At 38.6% G+C, this 14,156-nt stretch overlaps 1 protein-coding gene and 1 non-coding gene across 7 annotated transcripts in view; one reads left to right on the forward strand and one right to left on the reverse strand.

Moving 5' to 3' along the window:
• Positions 1–14,156, reverse strand: part of ARHGEF9 (Cdc42 guanine nucleotide exchange factor 9) — a 601,826-nt gene that overhangs the window by 101,340 nt on the left and 486,330 nt on the right. The window lies entirely within an intron of this gene.
• On the forward strand, positions 3,582–3,792 carry LOC126000056 (small nucleolar RNA U3). Its single transcript, XR_007492441.1, has one exon. It is a non-coding gene; the product is annotated as a small nucleolar RNA U3 (small nucleolar RNA).

Here is a 14,156-nt window from a genome sequence, read left to right on the forward strand (position 1 = left end):
GTCCATTAGATTGCAGATTGCACTGTGTGCTTTAGAGAAGATTGATACTGATGCAGACATTAAGGGTGGCTTTATAAATGTCTTTCAGGACTCTTCTGTGTCATAAAAAAATTTTCTGGAGAAAGTGACATATGCTATCCCAAGGCAGGTTTAAAGGAAGGAAATACAAAAGTCCTGATAAAAACATTAGCTTTTGAAAATACCAATGAAGATTGTCAGGCTATTTTATGTCCCATTAGATAGAGAATATATGATATGATTTCTACAGGCTTGTAGAAATATTGGTTCAATTGGGTACAAGATCTGTGTTCATACTTGAGAAAATGCTTTAGAGACCTACTCCATATGGAGGCAATATCCTTTTAGATGATACAGAGGCCCCCATAATATTCCACCTTCAAGAAAATTCTCTGGACTTTTTTCAAGATGTGCCAGAGATTTTTTCTTATTTTATTGTGTCTTGAGTTAACTGGGAAAGAGCTCCAACCTCAACCCCAGGACTTCAGGTCAGATGCTCGAACTGTGGCAAACTGGGACATTTACACAAGTCTGCAAGATTTCTCCCAGACCCTACACCTTGAGGCCAAGAATTAGTCATCCAGTCTCAGGAAACTGGGCCAGGTTCCACTCCCAGGCTCACAAAATTAGTGAAGCTTTTTCTTAATCAACAATTCAGCCTCCTAGACCTGGGTCAAGAGAGCTTCAGTCCATAGACTAATTACAGTCTCCATCTATAGGCAGCTGTGCCTTGGATATACCCTGACCTGAAACTATGACTATAACAATACCCCAATACCCTTATAAACTAAGATATGGCTTAAAAAGGCCAATTAATTTAAGAACTGTGGAGTTGATAATGAGGAAAAATATTTTAACTATCAAAGGTATTTCTGTTTTTTTTTTTTTTTTTTTGGGTCACACTCGGTGGCACTCAGGGGTAACTCCTGGCTCTGCACTCAGAAATAGCTCCTGGTAGGCTTGGGGGACCATTTGGGATGCTGGTAATCAAACCACCATCACTCCTGGGTTGGCTGCGTGCAAGGCAAATGCCCTACCGCTGTGATATCTCTTCGACCCTCAAAGGTATTTCTGGTAATCTGGAAATTATAAATTCTGATCATACTGGAGAAATAATAATAGTTCTTACTTCTGTGCCCACAGTTTGGATTTTTGAATAAGGCGAGAGTGTAGCTCAAATCTTCTTATTCCTTTATGCTATTCCTGGCCACTCTCATCTCTCCAGGGTTGGAGACTTTGGGAGCACAAACCCTGATGCCTCCATTAACCAGTTAATAGCCTTTACTGCTAAGCTTAAAAAAGAACACCCAATGTTAACCCTTGAAATTCAGGGCAAGACATTTGAAGGCATATTTGACTCTGGAGCAGGAGTAGAGATTTTCCTATCTTTTCAAAACTGGCTTTGTAATTGGGCCTTGCAAGCATATATTATGTCCTGGTGGTATTTTGTCTTTCCTCTGTCCAACAAAGTGCAAGACTACTAAAATGCATTGCTCCAAAGGTTAACTTGTTACTTTTCTACCAAACGTGACTCCATTTTCTTTGAAACTCTGAGGGTGCAATTTTCTTTTTGTTTTTTTTGGGTCACACCCTGAGTGGCAGCGCTCAGGGGCTTCTCCTGGCTCTATGCTCAGAAATCACACCTGGCAGGCGAGGCAGATGCCTTACCACTGTGCTATCTCTAGGCCCCCAAGGAGGGTGCGATTTTCAAAGACAATGGTGGGATACTACCACAACCCTCTCCAACCCCCTCCATGGACACCATCTCAGATTTTTTGCCTTATGCTTCCAGCATACCAGCTCAGGTGTTTCATCCTTTTAATTGGAGCCACCAGGCTGCAGCACTCAGAAACTATTCCAATCCAATGGAAATTGAACATTCTCATTTAGACAAATGAGTGTCCCATGAACAAAACAAATTTAGAGGTATTGAAAAACTTGGTTAAAGATCAGTTAAAATTGGGACACATTGAGAAATAATATTATGACTACAATAATTTTGTTTTTGTCTTTTAAAAGAAATTAGGCTGCTGGCAACTTTTAACTTTTATGAGCTGTTAATATGAACATAGTTTCTATGGGAACACTGCAGCTCAACCTCCCCTGCCCAGCCAGGATTCCAAATGACTGGCTGTTGGTGGTAGTAGACTTAACAGATTGTTTTTATAATATTCCCATGAATCCCAATGACAAAGAGTTTAGCATTTCCAGTTCCTTCTCTCAAAAATAAGGCTCTAATAAGGCCATTTCAATGTACTATTGTACCTCAAAGCATGGCTAACTCACACACAATGTGTTAATGTGTTTTTGATGTTGTCTTACGTCCAGCTCACAAAGTTTACCCAGGCATTTTGAGTTTACTCTATTGACACTATTCTACTGACCTGCTCTACAGAGAATTAAAATATTTGTATTAATATATCATCACTTGCCTGCCAGCCACTGGTTTTAAAATAGCCACAAAAATTCAAATTCTGCCCTCATTTTAAATATATGGTCTATATTTTTAGCATACCTCAATGCACCCTCAGAAAATATCTATCAACAAAATTTAAGAACTCTTAATGATTTTCAAAAACTCTCAGGTAACATAAATTATATCTGTTTCTCCCTTGGGATTCAAAACTCTGAAATCAGCAATTTATGTCACACCCTGGGAGAAGACTTAACCTTAAATAGACCCAGGCATTTAACTCAAGCAGCCCAAAGGAAATCGGATATTTTTATGGAATGACTCCAAAAGTCCTTTTTCCAGGTTCATGCCTGTAAAAAAAGGTGTGGCTATTAATTTTTGTGACTCCTCAATATCCTTTGGTAGTTACTGCTCAGTTATCTGGACCATTAGAATTGAGCTATTTAGACAACAAACAACCTTACACATTTGTGCCCTTCTTACAGTTAATTGCTGCTTTTATTATCAAACCAAGGCTCAGAACAGTATCATTTTAGCTTTTGTTCCTGAATTTATAGTTTTGCAATTTTAAAAAAAAGGTAAAATGCATATTACTTCTCAGTGACGCTCCTCAAGGTGTGTTAGCTGACTTCTCAGGAGAAATATCTTCCCATTATCCCACTGGAGAAGTCTGGACTTTTTTTAAACTATATTTATTGATTGAATGTTTGGTTTTTGGACCAAATCCAGTGGTGCTCAGTAGTCAATTCTGGCTCTGCACTCAGAAATCGCCCCTGGCAGGCTGGGAGACCATATGTTGAGAATCAAACTGAGTCCCTCCCTGGTTTGCCACATGCATGGCAAATGCTGTGCTATCTCTTATGCCCCAAGAACTCTGGGGCTTTTTTCAGATGAATGCATTTTATAATCTTTTCAGTAATCCATTCCTCACCAATACATGGCATCCTCGTGCTTTACATTGATGGATCATCATCATAAAAAGGCAGTATCACTGGCCCTTCACTGACTACAACAGTGTCTACAAATTACAAGTAAGTCCATGCAACAAGTGGAACTTGCTACTTTAATTCAGTTACTCTTCCATGTTTCAGAATCATGTAATGTAGTGAGTAACTCAATTTACATTGTGGGATTATTTAAAGAAATTGTCAAGACTATACTTTCAGGGATCATTTCTATAGTATGTGACTAGAGAAGTTTCTCTGATCGTGTAGAGTACCCGAAGCCACGAGGATCCAGAGCGTCCTCTCCTGAGAGTGAAGCCGGCTCTAGGTGTCACTTCTGCGATTGCCTTTGGCCATTGATGATCATTCTCCCTTTCCTCTGGAATGGGTGGAGGGATAGGATGCAGTCTAAATGGATTAAAAAAATTGTCACTGCCTATTTTAATAGGCGATCATACAACTGTTTGGTCTTGGTATCCTCCATTATTTCCCCCACAATTTGTGAGGTGGAACAAGATGGTTCAAGTTATTTGGTTCTCCATTTGAAGGAAAGAAAAAAATAAAATGGAGCAAAAATCAAACAAGCAAAAAATGGGCAGAGTCTTTCTAGAGACTCTAAATATCAATTTGAGAGAAGAAAGAAAAAAGAAATTTGAGAGAAGAAAGAAAAAAGAAAAACATAACAGCAATACAAAAAGAGAAATCAAACAAAAATCCCAAAATGTACCACAGCAATAAATACAACCACCACACAATAACCATGGTCTTTAAATAAAAACAAAACAAAGCACCAAAAAGTAAATCATAATAAAACAAACAACAACAATAACAAAACTAAACAAATTTTTTATTTTATGCTGCTTCTTTTTTTGCATAGGCACAGTAAATATTGGGGAGTTTAGAAAGGGAATTCCCTTGACCTATGATATACAGCATTTCTCTACCCTTGCAGTATACTGGAATGGGAATAACTACACTCTGTACATGTTCATTTAATCTCCTCTAGATCCTTCTGTTGTGTATGGAAACCTTCCACTACATCATGGATAATAAAATCAGACCTCTGTATCTAGAGATCTTGGTATCTGTTGTTTTAATCAGTCTTCTGTAGTTGGTGGTCTTAATTTTTGCACTGATCCTATGATGAAGCCTAGGACAGTCCTTTATGTTTCCAGAAGATGTGCTCAGTTGCAGTTGTCTCAGTCAGACCTCTGGAATAAGATATCTTGATTGTTGTACAGATAATAGACCAAAGCCTAGACAAGGGTCTTTTTTTTAAACTTTTCTAATTTTTTTTTATTTAAACACCTTGATTACAAACATGATTGTGTTTGGGTTTCAGTCATAAAAGGAACACCACCCATCACCAGTGCAACATTCCCATCACCCATGTCCCAAATCTCCCTCCTCCCCACCCGACCCCTGCCTGTACTCTAAACAGGCTCTGCATTTCCCTCATACATTCTCAATATTAGAACAGTTCAAAATGTAGTTATTTCTCAAACTAAACTCATCACTCTTTGTGGTGAGCTTCCTGAGGTGAGCTGGAACTTCCAGCTCTTTTCTCTTTTGTGTCTGAAATTTATTATTGCAAGAATGTCTTTCATTTTTCTTAAAACCCATAGATGAGTGAGACCATTCTGCGTTTTTCTCTCTCTCTCTGACTTATTTAAATCAGCATAATAGATTCTGTGTACATCCATGTATAGGAAAATTTCATGACTTCATCTCTCCTGACAGCTGCATAATATTCCATTGTGTATATGTACCACAGTTTCTTTAGCCATTCGTCTGTTGAAGGGCATCTGGGTTGTTTCCAGAGTCTTGCTATGGTAAATAGTGCTGCAATGAATATAGGTGTAAGGAAGGGATTTTTGTATTGTATTTTTGTGTTCCTAGGGTATATTCCTAGGAGTGGTATAGCTGGATCGTATGGGAGCTAGATTTCCAGTTTTTGGAGGAATCTCCATATTGTTTTCCATAAAGGTTGAACTAGACGGCATTCCCACCAGCAGTGGATAAGGGTTCCTTTCTCTCCACATCCCCGCCAACACTGTTTGTTCTCATTCTTTGTGATGTGTGCCATTCTCTGTGGTGTGAAGTGGTATCTCATTGTTGTTTTGATTTGCATCTCCCTGATGATTAGTGATGTGGAGCATTTCTTCATGTGTCTTTTGGCCATTTGTATTTCTTCTTTGTCAAAGTTACTGTTCATTTCTTCTCCGCATATTTTGATGGGATTAGATGTTTTTTTTTCTTGTAAATTTCTGTCAGTGCCTTGTATATTTTAGAGATTAGCCCCTTATCTGATGGGTATTGGGTGAATAGTTTCTCCCACTCAGTGGGTGGCTCTTGTATCCTGGGCACTATTTCCTTTGAGGTGCAGAAGCTTCTCAGCTTAATATATTCCCATCTGTTAATCTCTGCTTTCACTTGCTTGGAGAGTGCAGTTTCCTCCTTGAAGATGCCTGTAGTCTCAATGTCCTGGAGAGTTTTGCCCATGTGTTGTTCTATATATCTTATGGTTTGGGGTCTGATATCGAGGTATTTAATCCATTTGGATTTTACTTTCGTACATGATGTTAGCTGGGGGTCTAAGTTCAATTTTTTGCAAGTGGCTATCCAGTTGTGCCAACACCACTTGTTGAAGAGGCTTTCTTGGCTCCATTTAGGATTTCCTGCTCCTTTATCAAAAATTAGGTGATTGTATGTCTGGGGAACATTTTCTGAGTATTCAAGCCTATTCCACTGATCTGAGGGTCTGTCCTTATTCCAATACCATGCTGTTTTGATAACTATTGCTTTGTAGTAAAGTTTAAAGTTGGGGAAAGTAATTCCTCCCATATTCTTTTTCCCAATGACTGCTTTAGCTATTCTAGGGTGTTTATTGTTCCAAACAAATTTCAAAAGTGCCTGATCCACTTCTTTGAAGAATGTCATGGGTATCTTTAGAGGGATAGCGTTGAATCTGTATAATGCCTTGGGGAGTATTGCCATTTTGATGATGTTAATCCTGCCAATCCATGAGCAGGGTATGTATTTCCATTTCCGCGTGTCCTCTCTTATTTCTTGGAGCAGAGTTTTATAGTTTTCTTTGTATAGGTCCTTCACATTTTTAGTCAAGTTGATTCCAAGATATTTGAGCTTGTGTGGCACTATTGTGAATGAGGTTGTTTTCTTAATGTCGATTTCTTCCGTATTACTATTGGTGTATAGAAAGGCCATTGATTTTTGTGTGTTGATTTTGTAGCCTGCCACCTTGCTATATGAGTCTATTGTTTCTAGAAGCTTTTTGGTAGAGTCTTTAGGGTTTTCTAAGTAGAGCATCATGTCATCTGCAAACAGTGAGAGCTTGAATTCTTCCTTTCCTATCTGGATTCCCTTGATAAGTTTTTCTTGCCTAATCGCTATAGCAAGTACTTCCAGTGCTATGTTGAATAGGAGTGGTGAGAGAGAGGACAGCCTTGTCTTGTGCCAGAATTTAGAGGGAAGGCTTTTAGTTTTTCTCCATTGAGGATAATATTTGCCACTGGATTGTGGTAGATGGCCTTAACTATATTGAGAAAGTTTCCTTCCATTCCCATCTTGCTGAGAGTTTTGATGAAGAATGGGTGTTGGACCTTATCAAATGCTTTCTCTGCATCTATTGATATGATCTTGTGGTTTTTATTTTTCTTGTTGTTGATGTTGTGTATTATATTGATATACTTACGGATGTTAAACCATCCTTGCATTCCTTGGATGAAACCTCCTTGATTGTAGTGGATGATCTTCTTAATGAGGTATTGAATCCTATTTGCCAGGATATTGTTGAGGATCTTTGCATCTGCATTCATCAGCGATATTGGTCTGTAATTTCTTTTTTCATAGCATCTCTGTCTGGTTTAGGTATCAAGGTGATGTTGGCTTCATAAAAGCTATTTGGGAGTGTTTCCACTTGTTCAATTTCATGAGTCTTGCCAGCATTGGTAGTAGTTCCTCTTGGAAAGTTTGATAGAATTCATTAGTGAATCCATCTGGGCCTGGGCTTTTGTTTTTGGGCAGACTTTTGATTACCATTTTTATTTCATCAATGGTGATGGGGGTGTTTAGATATGCTACATACTCTTCTTTCAACCGTGCAAGATTATAAGAGTCCAAGAATATATCTATTTCTTCCAGGTTCTCATTTTTAGTGGCGTAGAGTTTTTCAAAGTAGTTTTTGATTACCCTTTGAATCTCTGTCATATCAGTAGTGATTTCTCCTTTTTCATTCCTAATACGACTTATCAAGTTTCTCTCTCTCTCTTTCTTTGTTAGGTTTGCCAGTGGTCTATCAATCTTGTTTATTTTTTCAAAGAACCAACTTCTGCTTTCGTTGATCTTTCGGACGGTTTTTTGGGTTTCCACTTCGTTGATTTCTGCTCTCAGCTTTGTTATTTCCTTCTGTCTTCCTATTTTTGGGTCCTTTTGTTGAGCACTTTCTAGTTCTATTAGCTGTGTCATTAAGCTACTCAGGTAAGCTCCTTCTTCCTTCCTGATGTGTGCTTGCAAAGCTATAAATTTTCCTCTCAGTACTGCTTTTGCTGTGTCCCATAAGTTCTGATAGTTTGTGTCTTTATTGTCATTTGTTTCCAGGAACCTTTTGATTTCCTCCTTGATTTCATCTCGGACCCACTGGTTATTGAGTATGAGGTTGTTTAACTTCCAGGTGTTAAAGTTTTTCTTCTGAGTCCTTTTGAAATTCACAAATAATTTCAGAGCCTTGTGGTCAGCGAAGGTAGTCTGCAAAATTTCTATCCTCTTGATCTTATGGAGGTATGTTTTATGTGCCAGCATGTAGTCTATCCTGGAAAATGTCCCATGTACATTGGAGAAGAATGTGTATCCAGGTTTCTGGGGATGGAGTGTCCTATATATATCCACTAGGCATCTTTCTTCCATTTCTCTCCTCAGGTCTAGTATATTCTTGTTGGGTTTAAGTCTGGTTGACCTATCCAATGTTGACAAAGCAGTGTTGAGGTCCCCCACAATTATTGTGTTGTTATTGATATTGTTTTTCAGATTTGTCAACAGTTGTTTTAAATATTTTGCTGGCCCCTCATTTGGTGCATATATGTTTAGGAGAGTTATTTCTTCCTGCTCTACATACCCCTTGATTAATATAAAATGTACATCTTTGTCCCTTACAACCTTCCTGAGTATAAAGTTTGCATTCTCTGATATTAGTATGGCCACTCCAGCTTTTTTATGGGTGTTGTTTGCTTGGATAATTTTTCTCCAGCCTTTTATTTTGAGGCTATGTTTGTTCTGAGTATTCAGGTGCGTTTCTTGTAGGCAGCAAATCGTTGGATTGAGATTTTAATCCATTTAGCCACCCTGTGTCTCTTTTTTTTAAATTTTTTTAAATTTATTTACACACCTTAATTACATACATGATTGTGTTTGGGTTTCAGTCATGTAAAGAACACCACCCATCACCAGTACAACATTCCCATCACCAATGTCCCAAGTCTCCCTTCGCCCCACCCTACCCCGCCTGTACTCTAGACAGGCTCTCCATTTTCCTCATACATTCTCATTATTAGGACAGTTCAAAATGTAGTTATTTCCCTAACTAAACTCATCACTCTTTGTGGTGAGCTTCCTGAGGTGAGCTGGAACTTCCAGCTCTTTTCTCTTTTGTGTCTGAAAATTATTATTACAAGGGTGTCTTTCATTTTTCTTAAAACCCATAGATGAGTGAGATCATTCTGCATTTTTCTCTCTCTCTGACTTATTTCACTCAGCATAATAGATTCTGTGTACATTCATGTATAGGAAAAATTCACGACTTCATCTCTCCTGACAGCTGCATAATATTCCATTGTGTATATGTACCACAGTTTCTTTAGCCATTCGTCTGTTGAAGGGCATCTGGGTTGTTTCCAGAGTCTTGCTATGGTAAATAGTGCTGCAATGAATATAGGTGTAATGAAGGGGTTTTTGTATTGTATTTTTGTGTTCCTAGGGTATATTCCTAGGAGTGGTATAGCTGGATCGTATGGGAGCTAGATTTCCAGTTTTTGGAGGAATCTCCATATTGCTTTCCATAAAGGTTAAACTAGACGGCATTCCCACCAGCAGTGGATAAGAGTTCCTTTCTCTCCACATCCCCGCCAACACTGTTTATTCTCATTCTTTGTGATGTGTGCCATTCTCTGGGGTGTGAAGTGGTATCTCATTGTTGTTTTGATTTGCATCTCCCTGATGATTAGTGATGTGGAATATTTTTTCATGTGTCTTTTGGCCATGTGTATTTCTTCTTTGTCAAAGTGTCTGTTCATTTCTACTCCCCATTTTTTGATGGGGTTAGATGTTTATTTCTTGTAAAGTTGTGTCAGTGCCTTGTATATTTTGGATATTAGCCTCTTATCTGGTGGGTATTGGGTGAATAGTTTCTCCCACTCAGTGGGTGGCTCTTGTATCCTGGGCACTATTTCCTTTGAGGTGCAGAAGTTTCTCAGCTTAATATATTCCCATCTGTTAATCTCTGCTTTCACTTGCTTGGAGAGTGCAGTTTCCTCCTTGAAGATGCCTGTAGTCTCAATGTCCTGGAGAGTTTTGCCTATGTGCTCTTCTATATATCCTATGGTTTGGGGGCTGATATCAAGGTCTTTAATCCATTTGGATTTTACCTTCGTACATGATGTTAGCTGGGGGTCTAAGTTCAATTTTTTGCAAGTGGCTATCCAATTGTGCCAACACCACTTGTTGAAGAGGCTCTCCCTGCTTCATTTAGGATATCCTGCTCCTTTATCAAAAATTAGGTGGTTGTATGTCTGGGGAACATTTTCTGAGTATTCAAGCCTATTCCACTGATCTGAGGACCGATCCTTATTCCAATACCATGCTGTTTTGATAACTGTTGCTTTGTAGTACAGTTTAAAGTTGGGGAAAGTAATTCCTCCCATATTCTTTTTCCCAATGATTGCTTTAGCTATTCGAGGGTGTTTATTGTTCCAAATGAATTTCAAATGTGTCTGATCCACTTCTTTGAAGAATATCATGGGTATCTTTAGAGGGATGGCATTAAATCTGTATAATGCCTTGGGGAGTATTGCCATTTTGATGATGTTAATCCTGCCAATCCATGAGCAGGGTATGCGTTTTCATTTCCGTGTGTCCTCTCTTATTTCTTGGAGCAGAGTTTTATAGTTTTCTTTGTATAGGTCCTTCACATTTTTAGTCAAGTTGATTCCAAGATATTTGAGTTTTTGTGGCACTATTGTGAATGGGGTTGTTTTCTTAATGTCCATTTCTTCCGTATTACTATTGGTGTATAGAAAGGCCATTGATTTTTGTGTGTTAATTTTGTAGCCTGCCAACTTGCTATATGAGTTTATTGTTTTAGAAGCTTTTTGGTAGAGTCTTTAGGGTTTTCTAAGTAGAGTATCATGTCATCTGCAAACAGTGAGAGCTTGACTTCTTCCTTTCCTATCTGGATTCCCTTGATATGTTTTTCTTGCCTAATCGCTATAGCAAGTACTTCCAGTGCTATGTTGAATAGGAGTGATGAGAGAGGACAGCCTTGTCTTATGCCAGAATTTAGAGGGAAGGATTTCAGTTTTTCTACATTGAGGATAATATTTGCCACTGGCTTGTGGTAGATGGCCTTCACTATATTGAGAAAGGTTCCCTCCATTCCCATCTTGCTGAGAGTTTTGATCAAGAATGGGTGTTGGACCTTATCAAATGCTTTCTCTGCATCTATTAATATGATCATGTGGTTTTTATTTTCTTGTTATTGATGTTGTGTATTATGTTGATAGATTTACGGATGTTAAACCATCCTTGCATTCCTGGGATGAAACCTACTTGATCGTAGTGGATGATATTTTTAACGAGGCATTGAATCCTATTTGCCAGGATTTTGTTGAGGATCTTTGCATCTGCATTCATCAGTGATATTGGTCTGTAATTTTCTTTTTTGGTATCGTCTCTGTCTGGTTTAGGTATCAAGGTGATGTTGGCTTCATAAAAGCTATTTGGAATTGTTTCTGTTTGTTCAATTTCATGAAAGAGACTTGCCAAGATTGGCAGTAGTTCCTCTTGGAAAGTTTGATAGAATTCATTAGTGAATCCATCTGGACCTGGGCTTTTGTTTTTCGGCAGACATTTGATTACTGTTTTAATTTCATCAATGGTGATGGGGGTGTTTAGATATGCTACATCCTCTTCCTTCAACTGTGGAAGATTATAAGAGTCCAAGAATTTATCCATTTCTTCCAGGTTCTCATTTTTAGTGGCGTAGAGTTTTTCAAAGTAGTTTCTGATTACCCTTTGAATCTCTGTCATATCAGTAGTGATCTCTCCTTTTTCATTCCTGATACGAGTTATCAAGTTTCTCTCTCTCTCTTTCTTTGTTAGGTTTGTCAGTGGTCTATCAATCTTGTTTATTTTTTCAAAGAACCAACTTCTGCTTTCGTTGATCTTTCGGATTGTCTTTTGAGTTTCCACTTAGTTGATTTCTGCTCTCAGCTTTGTTATTTCCTTCTGTCTCCCTATTTTTGGGTCCTTTTGTTGAGCATTTTCTAATTCTATTAGCTGTGTCATTAAGCTACTCAGGTAAGCTCCTTCTTCCTTCCTGATGTGTGCTTGCAAAGCTATAAATTTTCCTCTCAGTACTGCTTTTGCTGTGTCCCATAAGTTCTGATAGTTTGTGTCTTTATTGTCATTTGTTTCCAGGAACCTTTTGATTTCCTCCTTGATTTCATCTCGGACCCACTGGTTATTGAGCATGAGGCTGTTTAACTTCCAGGTGTTAAATTGTTTCTTCTGAGTCCCTTTGGAGTTCACAAATAATTTCAGAGCCTTGTGGTCAGCGAAGGTAGTCTGCAAAATTTCTATCCTCTTGATCTTATGGAGGTATGTTTTATGTGCCAGCATGTAGTCTATCCTGGAGAATGTCCCATGTGCATTGGAGTAGAATGTGTATCCAGGTTTCTGGGGATGGAGTGTCCTATATATATCCACTAGGCCTCTTTCTTCCATTTCTCTCCTCAGGTCTAGTATATTCTTGTTGGGTTTCAGTCTGGTTGACCTATCCATTGTTGACAAAGCCGTGTTAAGGTCCCCCAGAATTATTGTGTTGTTGTTGATATTATTTTTCAGATTTGTCAACAGTTGTATGAAATATTTTGCTGGCCCCTCATTCGGTGCATATATGTTTAGGAGAGTGAATTCTTCCAGCTCTACATACCCCTTGATTAATATAAAATGTCCATCTTTGTCCCTTACAACCTTCCTGAGTATAAAGTTTGCATTATCTGATATTAGTATGGCCACTCCAGCTTTTTTATGGGTGTTGTTTGCTTGGATAATTTTTCTCCAGCCTTTTATTTTGAGTCTATGTTTGTTCTGAGTATTCAGGTGCGTTTCTTGTAGGCAGCAGAAGGTTGGATTGAGTTTTTTGATCCATTTAGCCACTCTGTGTCTCTTAACTGGTGAATTTAGTCCATTTACGTTGAGAGAGAGAATTGTCCTGGGATTTAACGCCATCTTTATTTCAAAATTTTGTGTGTCTTTTGGGTAGTCTTGTCTTAGATTAGGTCTTTCAGTTTTTCTCTTAAGACTGGTTTTGTGTCTGTGAAGTTTCTGAGCTGTTTTTTGTCTGTGAAGCCATGTATTCTTTCGTCAAACCGGAAAGTGAGTTTTGCTGGGTATAGCATTCTGGGTGAAGCATTCATTTCATTCAGTCTTGTCACAATATCCCACCACTGCTTTCTGGCATTGAGTGTTTTCGGTGACAAGTCTGCTGTAAATCTCAAGGATGCTTGCTTGAATGTAATTTCCCCTTTCGATCTTGCTGTTTTCAGAATTCTGTCTCTATCTGTGGGATTTGTCATTATGACTAGGATGTGTCTTTGGGTGGTTTTTCTTGGGTCTCTTTTGGTTGGTACTCTTCGATCATGCAGGATTTGATCACATATATTCTTTAGCTCTGGAAGTTTCTCTTTAATGATGTTCTTGACCGTTGATTCTTCCTGGAAATTTTCTTCCTGGGTCTCTGGGACTCCAATGATTCTTAAGTTGTTTCTGTTGATCTTATCATAGACTTCTATTTTCATCTGTTCCCATTCTTTGACTAATTTTTCCATTGTCTGTTCATTTGCTTTAAGTTTTTTGTCCAATCTCTCCTGCTGTATGGATTTGTTATGTATCTCATCTTCCACAGCACCAAGTCTATTCTCAGCTTCTGATACTTTGTCCCAGAGCTTATCCATTTTGTCATTCACTTCGTTTACTGATTTTTTCAGGCCTGTTAGTTGACATGTTATTTCAGTTTGGAGTTTTGTGATTTCTGTCTTCATATTTTCTTGATTATTATTAGTGTTCTGTTCCACTCTATCCATGGTTTTTTGGAGGTCTTTGAGCATCTTCCATATTGCTGCTCTAAAGTCTTTATCTGAGAGGTTGATTAGTTGGTTGGTCATTAACTGGTCCTCAGAATTGTCATCTTCATTCTCTATGTCTGATGTTGGCCTGCGTTGTTTCCCCATTGTCACACTTGTATTGTGGGTTTTTCTACGTGTTGTGGTGGTATTCATTGGTTATATGATGCAGGCAGCACACTTCTCTGGCTCCGCCCTTTCTGGATGGGCCTGCTTGCCTCCAAGGTAGGGGAGTCCTCCGTGGATGAAGCCTCACACAGCATCAAATCTTAGGCCCGAGCAGGCAGCAGAGAAGACAGTCTGTAGAGAAGTTCTTGCTTCTGTGATCCAACACAGTACTTAGTGTGTTTTTTTTCTTCTTGTGATGGT

This window comes from Suncus etruscus, chromosome X, assembly GCF_024139225.1.
Source record: "Suncus etruscus isolate mSunEtr1 chromosome X, mSunEtr1.pri.cur, whole genome shotgun sequence".
Taxonomy (NCBI): Eukaryota; Metazoa; Chordata; class Mammalia; order Eulipotyphla; family Soricidae; genus Suncus; species Suncus etruscus.